Source organism: Leiobunum rupestre, chromosome 1 (assembly GCF_980474605.1).
Source record: "Leiobunum rupestre chromosome 1, qqLeiRupe1.1.hap1, whole genome shotgun sequence".
NCBI classification, from domain to species: Eukaryota; Metazoa; Arthropoda; class Arachnida; order Opiliones; family Sclerosomatidae; genus Leiobunum; species Leiobunum rupestre.
The window spans coordinates 39,061,381-39,077,879 of NC_143384.1; positions in this window are offsets into that span (position 1 = coordinate 39,061,381).

Sequence of the window (16,499 nt, forward strand, 5' to 3'; positions counted from 1 at the left end):
CGTACAAAGTACAGTCTGTTACAAAAGTCTTCGACAAAGGGAGTTTTTGCATTTATCTTAAATTTTCTCGAAATGTGTAAACTAAATCTAGCGTTTCCGCCGTAACTATTATCGCTTTGCAAAATACGACAACTCCACGTGAAAGGAAATAAAAAAGTATTAAAAATTGCTTCTGGTTTCATTTTTCTATCGTTTACACGTTTCGAGAAAATATAAAATAAATGCAAAAATTCCTTTTGACGAAGACTTTTGTAACAGACTGTACAGCCATAAATGCTTAAACGAATAATATTAAAACCGCCGCGGCAAGTTTCCCAAGGTCAAGGGGCCCCTAAACAAACCTAAGCTGAACGTTTTACGGGCAGGGGGAAGACAATTTCCGGAGTTGATATTAATTTAAAGCAAGTGGCGGCTCAACGTAAAGTAGCTCTTTTTTCAATAGATGTCGCTAGTGTCGAAATCAAAAAGGTGGTACATATAGGTACCCCACGCGTTGATTGGATCGTTTGTAAATGGCTCAAAAACATAAATTACAGAAATTATAAACAAAATTTTTACGCGGGATATATAATTTAGGTTAAAGTGCACTAAATAGAGTATAAGTTGACTAACTATAATACTCTACAATGACTCTGGCGACGTTATCATTTGGCTATTTGGAATTTTAGCTTCCTTCGCCATAAATTGATGACACCACACTCTCCAGTAAAGTCGCATTTTTTGAAGAATCGGATAGATTCATGGCCATCTCTAATAACAGGGGCCTTTTCATAATACAGGTGGCAATGATAGAGCCGCCACTTGCATTAACATGTAATTGAAATTGACGCTAGTCAGTGTTAAATTTGAATAAATACAGAAATAAAATTGAGTAAATCCAGAGTTAAAGTTTGATAAAATCGGAATAAATATAAATATAAATTTATTTAACCCATGAATATTCAATAAAAACTTTTAAGTACTGGAAAACCAGAAAATATTTTGATCGGCTGATAAATGAAAAGCTAATGAAATTTACATTCTTTCAATTTTAAATTAAAAAAATTTAAGCAAACTTGAAACAAATTGAGATTAATTAAAGCTCAAATTGATTTTAGTAAACGTTTTGATTTCTAGAAACGGCGCAAAGTGATCCGAATTTGGACGTGTTCTCTGTTGATTTAGTGGTACGATCGCATTTCACGCTGGAGAACAAAGATTGGTAACCCTAGTAAAGATCTTAAATATCATTGTTTTTATTCCTGATCAGCCAAACCTTCTTTCTGTTAAATCTCGCGCAATAAAAATGTTTTATCAAATATAAATGCAGTTAATTTGTTTAGTTTTAAATATTGTGTTTAAAAACTGTACCGAAATTGTGTAATTGAATTTTAATATTTCGTACAAATAAATGCTTATCTTAATAAGGAAACAATTGGGTCGAAGGAATAAAATAAACTGCACATTTTCCCGGTTAACGATGTTTTGGAGGCCAATTTTTAAGGGCCATTACTCGAAAGCAATATATTTTTGGACCCATGTTCATAAGACATTTTCGACTCAATATGACCCAAAACAGACTTCACTTACAAGGAGAGTACCCGAGTTGTTTATTTCCGATTTTGTTCAAAGTCTGGCGTAATATAGACCAATATGAGATATGAAATTTTCCAAAAGGAGACGTTGCACTAAGCATTCGATTTGCCATGACAACCGAAAATGTTTTGTTTTGGACGAAAAAATTTCCATTTAAAAAAGCATGGGATTTTCTCGGTTTTATAGCATCCTACCTCCGAAAATTTAAACAAAAATTGAAAATCACGAAATGGGTAAGAAGTATAAAGTGAACGTAACAAATAGAGTTTATAAACAAATAATGGAATTTAAAGCGCAAAGCCTATTGAAATTCCTAAAATATGACTTCAAATTTCAATTTTTTTTTAAACTTTAACACTCACAGAAAATTATTTGTGATAAATGATATGATAATTTCGCGTGTTTAAAGTCTTCTAAGTGGAAATAAACAAATTGATTCCGAGTTGAATAGATTTTATAAGATTGTAGTTAATTCGATTCTTAGCTCTTGGTCTTCATCTTTTTTCTTGAAACAACTTGGGCTATTTCGAGGCAGATGATGACGGCAGAGAGTACTATTCCCCAAAACCACACGTGAAAAATGGGCATCGAAGTAGGACGCAAAAGGACAGTGAGGGGGTACCTCTTTTAGGCTGCTTTTCCCGTCCGGTTAGAGATACAGTGTCCATGATGGTACTAATATCGCCCACGACAGACGTTTGCCATAAACTAAAGAAACAGACATTTGAGTAGCAGGAAAAACAACATTCGATTTAAAAGTAGGCTTTTCATAAAGCAGTGTTAAATTGTAGTCGAAGAGTAGGCTTTAGTCTAATAAAATGGGTTAGGATCAATTCGTGGAGAAGGATTGAACATCTACTTTAAAAAAACAACTAGAGAAAACTAGAAAGAAAATTTGTTAACACGCTTTAATGCACATAATTAAATTGTTATCTTGTTGGCATCACACGAATAATTATTAATAATACATTTTCCGCCCAGACTTGAACTCGCGATGCTTTTTGATAATCACATACGCCGAGAATAGATTTTAGAGCGCAGGGTCGGACTGGCTAGTAGTTGGCCCCACCGGCTATGCAATCGCGTTGGTCCCATTTCCCATTATTGCCAAATTTTCCCTCATTCTAAAAGTATTATAAAATTTCAGAAAAATAATGTTACTTTCCCAGGTATGAATTTTTGTACGGCAGAATCGTTTTGAATTTGCTTTGTATGAGGCAGCTCGACAAGTAAAAATTAATTGCAACCCACAAAGGGGCGTGCAATTATCATACCCTTATTTTTTTTAGACTAAAACTATCTTCTTTTAACCCGAAAACCATTTAATACACTTAATTATTTTACCCATAAAAATACATTTTAGAGGCGTATTTCAACTAGACCTCAACTAAAATTGACTTTATTGAATAGAAACAAGTGGTAAGAATAAATAGGTTAATTCAGAGAAGATTTGACAAATGACAAGTAATTATGTACGTTGCATCAGATGGTGAAAAGGTGTTCTACGACTCATGGTAATAACTTTAACGTGGTAGACCTCAAAGGCTAAAGCCTATTGGTTTATTGAATTTTAATATATTTGTGTGAAATAAAAATAAATAAATTAATTAATTAATAAATTAGTGTTTTTTTAGGGGTACGTCTAGTTTAAATAGGGGTCTAATAAAGAATTTTTGTGGATAAATTTAATAAGTGTCTAAAGTTGGATTTTTTAGGGGTCGAAAAGGTTATCTCCCCCCAAAAAAGTACGGATAGGTGGAGCAGCCAGCCTGATGTCCAGCTTAAAAGGCCTATGTTTTTTCCGAGGGGCTAACCACTTCCTAAAAATCTGTACACCGATTACAGGAGTACAAAAATGAGTACAGCCTTTGGTAGTGCTAAATCTGTACTCATTTACGTAATCATTTTAGTACAGTCAAAGCTACAGGCTTGTACACCGATTACGCCAAGTGATCAGCCCCTCGGTTTTTTCTACCTGTCCCCCTTTAAATTAACTTAGTGGAGCACAAATACCCTGGTGGTAGGCCAACCGCTGAACATGTTGGCCTAATTTAAAGGGGGGCAGGCAGAAGAAAACCTAGGCCTTTAAGTACTTTAACCTAATTTCGATATTTGTAGCTCTCTGTTTGAAAGCCAGATTTGTCAAATTTCAAGAACTAACCGATGTTCAATTGCCTTTTGAATGAAGAGAGGAAGACGAGTGGCTGAGAAAAATAGCCGATATGAAAAACGGAAATATCCTTTTCTTCCTCGGTAAACATTCCTGCAATATCGGCTATTCTTTCGATACCAGGGATAGTCTTTAGTCACAGCAAGAACGGCAGACTTCCGATTTATTGCATTTCGGATTGAAGAATATCCTGTCTTTGCTTGATTTAGAAAATCAGTCATTTCTGGCGTTGAAGGTTCCTATAAAAATGGTTAGTTTTGCAATTTACTTAGAGTGTACTGGAGTGCATAAGCTAAAATTAGGTTCGGACAGTGAAGTTTTATGCAAAAATTTGTATTGGATGTCTTGCCATTTTATAAACCAAAGAATTTACAGTCTCTTTTGATATAATAGAGGTGGGACCTTTGCTCATGAAGATTCGCCTATTAATTAAAAAAAATTAATATGCCTAATAACCCGATCTCACAGATAAATATTGAGATAATTTAGTATTTTAAAATGTGTTCCTTTTCTTGAATGGCTATAATAACTTAATGTTAGATTGCAATTAAATGTTTAAATACACCTCTTAAGTAATGTTAAAGTCATACGTGTTAGATCGCAACGAGAGGCGAAAAAATAATTACGCGGGTCAAGACCAAAAACATTAGCTATTATCTTAGATTAACTGGTTCTTTTTTCGTGTAACTAAACAAAACAACGATTCCCATTTTGTTATCCAAAGGTCTTACACTAGGCAAAATCAATTTTTCGAAAAATCTCCAATGAAATTGGGAAATTTGCTAAGTATAGTTTCTTTTAATTTTGTTCAAAGTTTACAATCCTGTTTTTATTCTGATCATTTTTTATAACACTTTCGCTTTGGCACCTATTCGCAATTCGGAAAATTTTCCGCATTTTATTTTTCCGGAAAATTAAAAACACTAGTATGTAAATTTGAACTTTCGGTTGGTAGTCGAACAATTTCAAAAGAATAATTAGGATAAGTGTGTAAATTAATGTTAACGTAAAACGAAGTTGTTTCAAAGTGGCACTTTTGTTAAAATGAAAGTTTCTAATTGAATTGGGAACTTTATAATTCTTCAAATGTCATGAAACACGTACAAATTTAATTTATTTAGAAAAATCGTTCAAAATAACCATATTGGGCTTGAGAACCTGTGGAAGATTCCAGGTTACGGATAGTTTTTTACAGGCCTCAATAATTCGTTGTCGTAGGTCATCAATGTCGCGAAATTCAGTTTCGTAAACCAAGGCTTTAATGTGTCCCGAGAGATAAAAGTCGGGAGGGGTTAATAGGGAGACCGAGCGGGCCACACAACGGTCCCCACTCGACCAATCCCTCTTAAAGAAAACGCCTCAACAAGGTGAGCGCTTATTTATCGAGGAGGCGCGTGTAGTAAATGGAGCCCTACCACATTGTAGCCTTTATGCGAAATTTCCTTTGAGATGGATTGGTCGAGGGGTCACTGTGCCGTGGTCAACTTTGTACGCAGGTCAGCGGCTCGGCCGGGAAAAATGATGAAAAACCCCTGTAATCAGTGTTGGGCACCGCTCTTATCATTGTGAGCGTATTTGTTATTATGAGCGAAAATGAGCGGTAAAAGAGGAGCGAAAGTTTTACCGCTCAAAAAGACGTGAGCGTGAGCAGCTCTGTGACGAAAATGCCCAACACTGTCACTGCCTGTAATGCTGAGGCAGTGCACGGGGTATATAAATACAATAGTCTGATGTGGCGTGGTCTACGCGATATCCTGACTTTAACCTCTGGGGACACATTAAAGACTTAGTGCGTGACATTGATGACCTACGACAACGAATAATTAATGCCTGTAAACTATCCGTAACACGCCTGAAATCTTCGAATGGGTTCAAAAGTCATTTGGAGGTGGTCATTTTGTACAATTTTTGCTTGAGGTCCTACATCACTTGCTCCATATATAAACCCCGTATATGAACTACAGGCATACTTTCGTTAAAAAATTTCACTTGTAGGACGTTTTTGTTAGTAACTTGTAACGGTAATAGTTAGTGTAGGGAGCTGTTGGCTCGCGTGGCATGTAGGGCTTGCTACCACCCTCCTACGAGGCTACGCATTGTAACCCGGCCACTTGTTTAAAGGTATAATAAGTCGCTAGATGACTTGGGCCTAAGGTGGTGCCTTGGGTATTAGCCTAGCTGATTATTATTATTATTAACTATAACTAATGATAATTATTTTTGCACGGAAAAATTTACCCTTTTCACAAAATCAGAGGTAGAACGGTATTCTTTAATGTCGGGTCTGTTTAGGACATCCTCTACAGTGTCGATGAATTTGATTTTGGACAAACTCATCTCCCCTTTCATGTTACAGAGGTAGCATTTTTGTAGAATCAAAGTAGCTCCTAAAAGCCAGCCGGACAGAAGAAGTCGCCAGGAAGTCCTGTGACGAATCGCCACTTTAATATCTACATTATCATTCAAAATAATCCAGTTTAATAAATTGCTTGTTAATTAGCTCTGATTAATGTTTTTGTTTATCTCCCATTCACGTTGTTTTATAAATAATAAATCACTAATCACGAACGAATATCCGAGTTCAGTTATTAAATGTTTTTTTAATAAGCAGGTATCAGCCAGTTGAAATGTGGCCTGGCGGGCAGTTGATAATTTTCTAGTTATTGCCCTAGCATTTCAGGTGCCTTGAATAAGCCTTTCTATAAAGTCATTAAGCTTGCCGAACTTGTTTTAATGTATCGCTTTCGTACATGTACGTATAGGAGTTCAGTTCAGTCTTGAAGGCTAGATCTTTTTAAAAAGGGTGACTCGTCGAATTTTAATAGCTCTTTATATAAAATACGAGAGGTCACGTGATGATGTTAGATTCATCGTGCAGTTAAATTTAGAGAGCGCGCATATTTTTGTTTTTGGCTGCGTTCAACAACTATCAATGGAGAAAAACCGCTGAGTTATCGTTGAGTTCTTTTAATCAACGTAGCTACGTCACAAAAATCTAAAAGTTGTTGTACGATTTATAGTTCGCTGACTTAACGAACAAAATATCGTCTGCTACCCCTCCTTTAACTTTGTTGAATGACGTCACGACACCGATGGCAACGGAAAAACCTGCTCCTCCGACCGCTGACTTCGTTGAGCAACGTGACGTAGAAACCGGAAATTAAAAAAAGCGTACAGTAAGCTCAACGCTCAGCGCTGACCTCAGCGCTGAGTCCGCTGAGTCCCGCTGAACGTAGCCTTTGTTAAGCTCGCGCGAATATCAAGACGCGCGTGGAACTTTTTAACAAGTTGAATAAGAGTTTATGCTAGCTAGGAGCAACAAACACAACACCCCACACAAGGAGAACGCAACCCGTCAAAAGTCGTGGATTTTCTTGTGTACATTTTTCATTGGCTAGACGCTTTAGCACTTGCTGCCGTCGGAAGGGGAAAATTCGGAAATTGTCTCCCCCCCCCCCGCCCGTAAAACGTTCAGCGTAAAGGCTCGTGACGCTTGTCCAATAAAATTCGTACACAACCCTTCGTTAGCGTGTTTAAAGGCTAGCTGCGTTCTCCTTGTGTTTGTTGCTCCTAGATGCTAGCGTCTATTGGCTATGATAGTTGAACGTCTCTTCTACGCACCCGACACATCTAAACAAGAAGTCCAATGTTACTTTATAGAAAGGCCTATTACTTGGAACTTGAAACGAATTTAAGAACAACGTGTGGTTTTAGGAGTGAAAAATGCTTAAAATGTGGTTCAAACGGTACTTGTGCCTTTATTAAAGAGTAGGTGAGAATAGAAGGAGAAGACGCAAGACGCGAAGAAACGGATCTTTTCGTGGTACCAATCCGATTTTAAAGAAACTCCGAAGAGGAAGGGCGTGGTTGCTGAAATTGCAAAGAAGCAGATCAAGAACCAACTCCAACTGGCTTGATCCAGGGCTTGATGAGGCAACAGAACGTGTTTGGTTCCGTGAAGTTGCCCATCCAAACAAGTGAGGATATTAAAGACGAAAGATCTGTAAGGCTGAGTGAACCGAATCGATTTCTCAGTGAAACTCGCCTCCAACCGTTCTCCCAAACCAACGTCTAATTCCTGCGTTACGAGATTATATTATTATTATATTATTATTATTATATTATTATTATTATATTATTATTATTATATTATTATTATTATATTATTATTATTATATTATTATTATATTATTATTATTATATTATTATTATTATATTATTATTATTATATTATTATTATTATATTATTATTATTATATTATTATTATTATATTATTATTATTATATTATTATTATTATATTATTATTATTATATTATTATTATATTATTATTATTATATTATTATTATTATATTATTATTATTATATTATTATTATTATATTATTATTATTATATTATTATTATTATATTATTATTATTATATTATTATTATTATATTATTATTATTGTATTATTATTATTATATTATTATTATTATATTATTATTATTATATTATTATTATTAATAATAGAGAAGAATATGAAATATAACAATAATATCAAAGGAGGGCCTTAAAATATATATAACGTAATCTTGTAAGGTATCTCGGAAAAGGTAATTCTGGATCAACGTAAATAAAGCTAAAATACATAAATAATTAAGCCTTTGGCCTAGTTTAAAAAGGGTACAAGCCTATTATATAATGGAAATTTTTAAATTGTGATTATAACTTTAGAACTATAAACCATTTATAATTAATTGATTGATTGATTGAATTTAAGGCATTACCTGATGTTTCCTAAATCCAGGAAAATGAAGGCAAATAAAGTTTCGATAGGATCACCCGACAATGAGATATCATGAAGCTGAAATCCTTGCTTTAATAATATTATCCATGGATAGAAACGATTTAATATGGGAAAAAGCCAAAAATAACTGATTATTTGTTGGATAATTTTTGTTTATGGATATTATCCAAATAAACGGTTAATTTTTATCCAAACGCCGACCTCTATCCACACCTAAAACCTGAGGTTATATTCCCTTTAAGAGAGCGTGTTCATTTAAATAACATTTAATCGTAATTGTATTTTTTCATGATAAAAATATATTTCCAAAATATCGCCAGAATCTGATTGTCCTACCTCAAAACGACCCTCTAGCGACAATATTTCGTGTTTGAGCGCAATCTTCTCAGATGCGTTCATATTCCAAAGAGAGCACGGAAACTTGCTAGCTGCGACATCTCTCTTTCAGTAAGCGCAAAATATGACAATTTCAGCGAGGTAAAGCCCTTTCCTATAAGTCGCTTAAATTCGTTCAACAAAAGTTTTTTAATAGCCTCATTTATTTCTATAATATTCTGTTTATTCCCTATGGTATCGTGGTTTTATTTAACCGAAACGTGCTGTATATTTTGAAAATGAAATTCCATAATATCGGGTTTATTTAATTGCTAGAATAATATGCTGACTCTCTTAGGTATAATTGTTTTATTTAGGCAATCTTCCGAAAATAGCGAAATTGCAATAATAAGCAGGTTTTTGTTTTATTAAGGGAATTTAAGTGTTCAACGAACGAACTACAAACTTTAAATGCGAAACAGAAAACAGATGATAAAAATGCTTACATTTTCCCGATTATATTATATCCCCTGTGTGTCTCCAAATGTGTATATTTATCCAAGCATTTTAAGTAATTCAACTAGTCAGACGCGTTAAAAGTTGATTAGTGAAAAACGATTCAAATATGGTGTTCAACTGAGGTTAAAATGACTTTTCGACAAATTAAATCAAAATAATCCTCGATACCATTTTATTTTTAAGATTTTAAAAGTGAGTAGGAACAACGGATTTTTAATATCCAAAAAACGTTTTCCTAGAAAAAGAAACAATGGCAATGTTGCAAAGTAGTGCCTCGTCCTACCTAAGCTTAGAAGAGACTAACACGAGGAGAAACGTTTATGATATACATTTCAATGTTATAGTTTACGGATTTGTACATAAAATGATTGAGAGTGTTTATTATGTAACTTAGGTACCACAATTGACCAAGATTTAGAAAATGGTATCATATTGTAGATATCCGTGCACCTTTGGTTATGTTTTGAACAGTGTTTTAGAGTGTATAACCGAATCTGTTCCATTGCGCCGAATCCCATTCGACCGAACCCAATCCCATTCGACCGAAAAAGCCGCACTTTGGCGGATTTAGGATTCGGTCTAATGGGATTGTCCCATTCGACCGAAAAAACCGCACTTCTTCTCCGGGTTTAGGACTCAGTTTTATCCGTTTCAGCATCTGTCAGAACAGCATGCAGTGTTACCTAACTTGTTGTTGCTATATGGGTATAAACATTCCACCTTAAGACTATGGGATTCTCCCATTAGGCTAAGGACAGGCCAAACTGGCTACACGAATCCCCCTGGTGGTGAAAAACTGAAACAGATGCACAAATCCCCCAATGCACGCTTCGTAGATGGCGAGAAGTAGTTTAGGCTGTAGGGGTGAGGGGGATTTGCTAGTTTTCTTCACCAGGTAGCGTAGATCTAAATTTTCATTTATCCCACGCCTGTTTAGTGTAGAATACATGGGCCATTATGCCCAATTCAAACTTAGGGTGCCTCGATATTCTAATGATTTCACCTTTAAAGGACCTATAACCTCAACTTTCACTTTTACTATTTCAGTCAACCTCGAGGGTTCCCTACACTATCAGCGCTGAGAACAAAATAATTGGAAAAAGCTTTCTTATACATCCTACAGCCCTCGGATTTTCCCCAAAATCATTCTATAATTTGCTGCGCAACGCGGAGTAGGCTTTTGCACAGCAGTGCGTTGAAAATGGAAAAATGACGGTTGTATTTGAACTATAGGACCGGGAATATCACTTCCCATGGGGTATCGCTGTATGAAAGAACTAGGACTGGGGAGGTATCGTGGGGTATCACGGTAACAGAATAAGGTCCGGACTGTCGGTTGAACGTAGGGTATCAATTCCTTGTAAGAAAACGTGTATTGTAGGGCCATCCATAAAGTAAAGATACCCCTTGGTAATGCAGGGTTGATTCAACCATATTTTCGAACGGAAAACCTATCGGAATATCAGTTAATAATATATGAAGCTTGCGAAATTAGGGCACTATGTATATGATCTTGAGTGTGATTATGAATGGCACGTGCAAAGTTCGAATAATACGTATAACATGAGTGTGTTGCAAGCAACTAAGCCGTCAGTTCATTTTATTCATCCACTAGTATAGGAACGTCTGCAAGGTTTTCTCCATTAAGTGTACAAAAGGAATTACAGTGTTTCATCCTAATTAGTAGAATAGACGGAAGCTCCGGAATAACATTAACAGAGGACGAATTCCAACCGGTGTGCAATGTCATAAAATGTCAACTTTTATGGATAACGATTCTACCCTCCCTTCCGTTTGGTCCTCTGACAGAACGGACACAAACCAAGTCGAATTGTGTAATTTTAACAACAGCGGGTCAGTTGACGTGAGATAATCTGTACAAGGTTCTGCAAAGAATTGCACAAAGCGTTACTGGACGAAAAAAGGATCCACCATCACCAATGCCTCCGAAAAGCTTTGTAAGAGAAATTTGATGAAGTGATGGCCTACCAAAAATCTTGTGATGATGAATACTTTAAAATAAATTTTAAATGTTGCGTTAAAATTCCTCAGTTATTTATTTCACACTTCATTTGAAGTAAGGGATCCTACTATAAAACAGCCTTTAGCGGGGCTCGTAGCTGGTCCCACACAGTATGGAAAACTACATATTATCGCTTACTTAATTAAACAAGCTAGACCCTGATTTTTTAATCCAGAAATTAAAAATTTGGTAATCCTCGACGAGTTATTGCGCGATAATCGCAAACAATAAAGTGACCAATTTATTTACAAGAGGCTCACATCATCGTAATACATCTGTTCTGAATTAAACCCAAATGTGTTATGTCATGGAAAAGAGATTAGAATTGTCAATATAAACACGCAATTATTTGTAATCTTCCTCTAGCTCCACTTGAGATGTCTCCAGCATATTAATTTTAGCAAAACCAATTTAACCGCCAAATACTTAGTTCATTATTGACGCAATTTTCAAGCGGTGCCAAAACCTTACCGTTATTTACTTTATTCTGCATAAATGTAATCTAGCCAACAACAAGTGAATGGCCCGCAAAATGATATTGGTATCCTTAGAAAAAAAACCTGGAAGCCCCTACTGTGGTTTCTGAAATTAACTGATTACTTCATTATCCCCATATAAGTCAATCCGAAAAACTTAAATTGTATAATCAAACACAATAACGGTATTTAAATCGGAAGCCCATATAAAAGCTAGTGTTTAAAAAAGTGGTATGAAGAAATTTAAAAGGATAAAATTAGGAGAAACAGCAGTAATTACGTGATAAAATTGTATTTAAAAACATGTTAAAATATTAATCTAGTTTCCCTACCTGATCCCGTAGCTGCACTGAATTAAAAGGAACAGTTGTACTTATTCTGACCACGAATTGTTTAAGATAAACATGTCAGGGACGTTCCCGAAAGAATCGAAGAATTCTGAAGTGTTGTTTCTCGAGAAATAGAGCGCAACCCAATGTGGCCCTGAATTTCTTGAAGTAACCGTGCTTACGTTATAAAGGGAAAGGAAAGTAGTTACGAATTTGAATAGCTGATCTCAATTAAACTCAGAAACTCCGCATAAACAATAACAGCTATAGTTTCAGGTAGTGTTCGGAATTGTTTATTCATTATCCACAAATTTTCCAATTTATTTAAAAAACGTTGGTAAAAAGAATATCATTTTAACTTATTTAATTATGTTTTTTTACCCAACCAAGCATTTATTTGAATAAAAGTGGTATTTATTTAAATAATTGTTTGTTTTATTGAAATAATAGGCTTATTCACTTTCGATTATTTAAACATTTTACAATTTTTATTCAACTATTGGTTATTTAAATAAATATTATTTAAATATAGCCGAGCTTATTTTATTCATGGATAAAAATTAATCGAACGCCGAACACTAGTTTCAGGTAAGGGAGAAGCGAATTTAATTTCAATCCTTGAATTTACGTTTTTAAACAGAACTGATTCCCTTCGTCTACATGCCACGGCTCAATTTGAAGAAATGAATTGGCATATGCCGGAAAATAGCTATTTTCATGAAAATATTGTAGAAGAGCTTAATGCGGAACACTGCTGTTGGCTACGTACCACTTCATGTGATTAAAAAGGCAGCGTTGAAAATTAAACGGTGATAATTTAAGATTCCCTAAAAAGGCGCTTTGAGTAACCATCCCTATAACATTGTTTTTCGGAATTTGACCTGTAATGAAATGGTCTTGTACAACACCCATATTTCTATGGGAAATCGATGTTAAATCAGTGCGCGTAATAAGGTATTTAGATCTAGCTACTAGTAGGAATTTCTGGAATTTCCAAGACAAAATTCGTGGTTTGGTTTTCCGAAAACCAATTTAAATCACCTTACAAGGAGACTACCCGAGGTGTAACACACCGATTTCGATCAAACTCGGATGTTTGGTAGACCTTCATGTAACTTGAAAAACCCTGAAGGGAAATGTCTCCATAGGCAACCGTTTTGCCATGGCAACCAAAAATGTTTTTAACAACACAAAATGGAAATTTTCCTACTGAATATAACATGGGAATCTGACCAATTTTAAGGGTACCCCCTGTAAAAATTTTAATCAATGTCGAACTTTTTCATTATTTTTATATTTATATTTTCTATTTTTAGCATTTTCAAAAAATTTCTTTTTTTACAGGGCCCTTAAAATTGATCGGTGTTTTACACCTCGGGTAGTCTCCTTGTTAGTTCAAAAGATAGCGAAGTTGTTGTAACATATCTAAATGAACAACCCCTATCATATGAATTGTTCAAGCGATGCCAGATTGGGCTAGAAAGCAACCACTTGGGCTTCTTTTCAAGGAAATGGGCTGGAAATAACAGGGTTGGCAGAAATTTGGGTTTTTCCTTTTATTATGAATTTTTGTACTGAGAAAACCGTCAAAAGCCAAAAATCATTACTTTAAAATAAATAATACGCTCGTCTTCGTCTAGCAAAGCTCCTGCCACTTTCGACTCTGGCGATGTTTTCTTCCTCTTAGATTGTGCGCGAGTGTTTGGCGAACCACACCACGTTTCTTTTTAAGACCGAATCCAGTCATTTATTTAAAGGGAATATAACCTGCAAAGCAATCTTTATGGAAGACCCCTTCAATTTTTCAAATTTCGCTGTACAGTGGACCCAAACATTTTTAAAGCGAAAGGCAAGAGCGGTCAGAGCTGCAAGCGTTGGTGTTCCACACCAAATACCTGAGGTTATATTCCCTTTAACCGCGTTTTTGCCTTAAAACAGTGTTTCTTTACTAGCGCTCATTTACCTACTTTTAGGGCTGTTGTGGTTGGAATTCCACTGGGTACGTCGGTAAAAATTTGGCACCCATGTAATAATAATCAGCTAGGCTAATACCCAAGGCAAGGCACCACCTTAGGCCTAAGTCATCAAGCGACTTTTGAAGCCTTTAAAGGGAATATAACCCGCAAAGCAATCTTTATGAAAGACCCCTACAATTTTTCAAATTTCCCGTACAGTGGCGCCAAACATTTCTAAACCCAAAGGCAAGAGCGGCTAGAGCTGCAAATGTTGGTGTTCCACACCAAATACCTGAGGTTATATTCCCTTTAATTCAGGTGGCCGGGTTACAATGCATAGGAGGGTGGTGGCAAGCCCTGCATGCCACGCGATCGAGCCAACAGCTCCCTACACTCACTATTAACCTCTACAACCACACTATTACCTAACAGCTCACTATTACCGTTAGGACCTTTTACCCAGAAACACCGTTCCACGCTTCATAAGAGAGAAAGGAGTGCTTAATGCGAAAGCTAGTATATTACCTAATCCGTAACGTCTTTGAACACCCACACCTCGATACACGGGAATAGCTCCATATCCCGCCTGATTCAATTAAACGTTTTCGTAATAATATTACGATACTGTTATAGTACTGTCTGTTTATGATGTTGAACATTCAAAAGCTATTCTAAAATGAAGTATTCATCGTGTTTACAAGCGGTATTTTAAGGGGTTGCAATATCTACGTGGACTTAAATGTAAGGTTACGTGTACCTTCCCGGAACACACACTTATTTTTTTAAATTTATTCAATAAACCTTGTAACTTACATATCGCATTAGATTTAAATAATCTATTACACTTTCAATACCGCTTAATGTGGAAAAATATATTATTTTTAGAATTTCTTACGGTTTTGGAATCGTACAGGCACTTATACGCAACAATCTGCAGAGTTCTGCTAAAGTTAACAGCAGGGATATAATGCAGCATAATTAGTGAGAGGCGCCAGTATGAAACAATCGGTGTTTCACCTCAACATAATGAAACACCGAAACATTATTGGTGCCTCAACCAAAGAATATAAAGCCCCAGGAATGGAAGGTGTAGCTCCGTCTAGTGGAGCTTTTGCGCCTCTCGTTTTTAAAGATAGACCGGGTTGCATTAACCGTTTCCGGTTACTCTGATTTGCTTTGCCGGAAGTTTCTAACTCAACCAAAACACGCGGCCAATAATATCAATCCTTCCATTCCGGGGGCTTTATATTCTTTGCCTCGACGTTAAGAGCTGCTTGAAGCACTAAAAAACATTTCCTTTTGAAAAATTTGACATCATTTATTCCTATTTTTAATATATATAAAGCGATTATGCCTTATGCGCTAGTTTCGTTTACTCTGTTGGCTTGCAAACTGTTTTGGATCAGTTGATCGTTGCCGAACGTTCACCCTTGGCAACTCTGACATTCACTTTCACTCTAAACAATGCATTATTGGAAAAAATAAGACATGATTAATTCCAATTTAATATATATATAAAGCTATTATGCATAAATACGCTCGTTTGGTTTACTCACGCCATTACGTCTGTGAAATTCAATTCACTTATCATTTCAACTAACTTGTTATTTAATAAAAAAGGGAATATCTGTTTTCTTGGAAGCAGTTTCCGATTCATTGATCGTTCCCGAACGGACACCCTTGGCAACTAACATTCACTTTTTTGCTCTTAACAATTCATAATTGGAAAAAAAAATACGAAGGACTTTTAGAAGTGTTTCGCAAAATTTTCAAATTGTTGACTGTACAACCAATTCTGAAACCTTGTATATACTTTAAGAGAAAAAGGTAGACAAACTTTTCTTAAATATTTATATTCTCTAATGTTAAAGAATTTAATAGGTTTTAAATCCATTACTTTAAACATAAAACCTTGTTTATTGATTCATTTTATGTTTTATCGTCAAATTATAATCTAATTAAGGTTTTCGAAAACGAAACCCTAAAATCATCGAATTATCAACCGTTTTAAATTTTCAATTGTCTCGAACCAATTGTAAAACGTATATTTCAACAGAAAAAACACTAACCATTTATCGATTGTGAATCAATTCTGAAGAAACCGGATGAAGCACGAAATTCAAAATAAGTTGGTAACTAGCAGAATTATTTCTGGTCCTAGTTTTTAAATAGTAATTCTATTGAATTGTTCTTCGATATTTATAAATAAGGTTAATACACCATATTTGCGTTATCCGGTAGCTGACTTTCGTAAAATGAGGTATTTTAGCTAATTATATTTTAGAGTAATGAATGCAAATCTTTCTGAATTTTTAGTGGTCATGTTATTTAGGGTTGCATATTAAAAA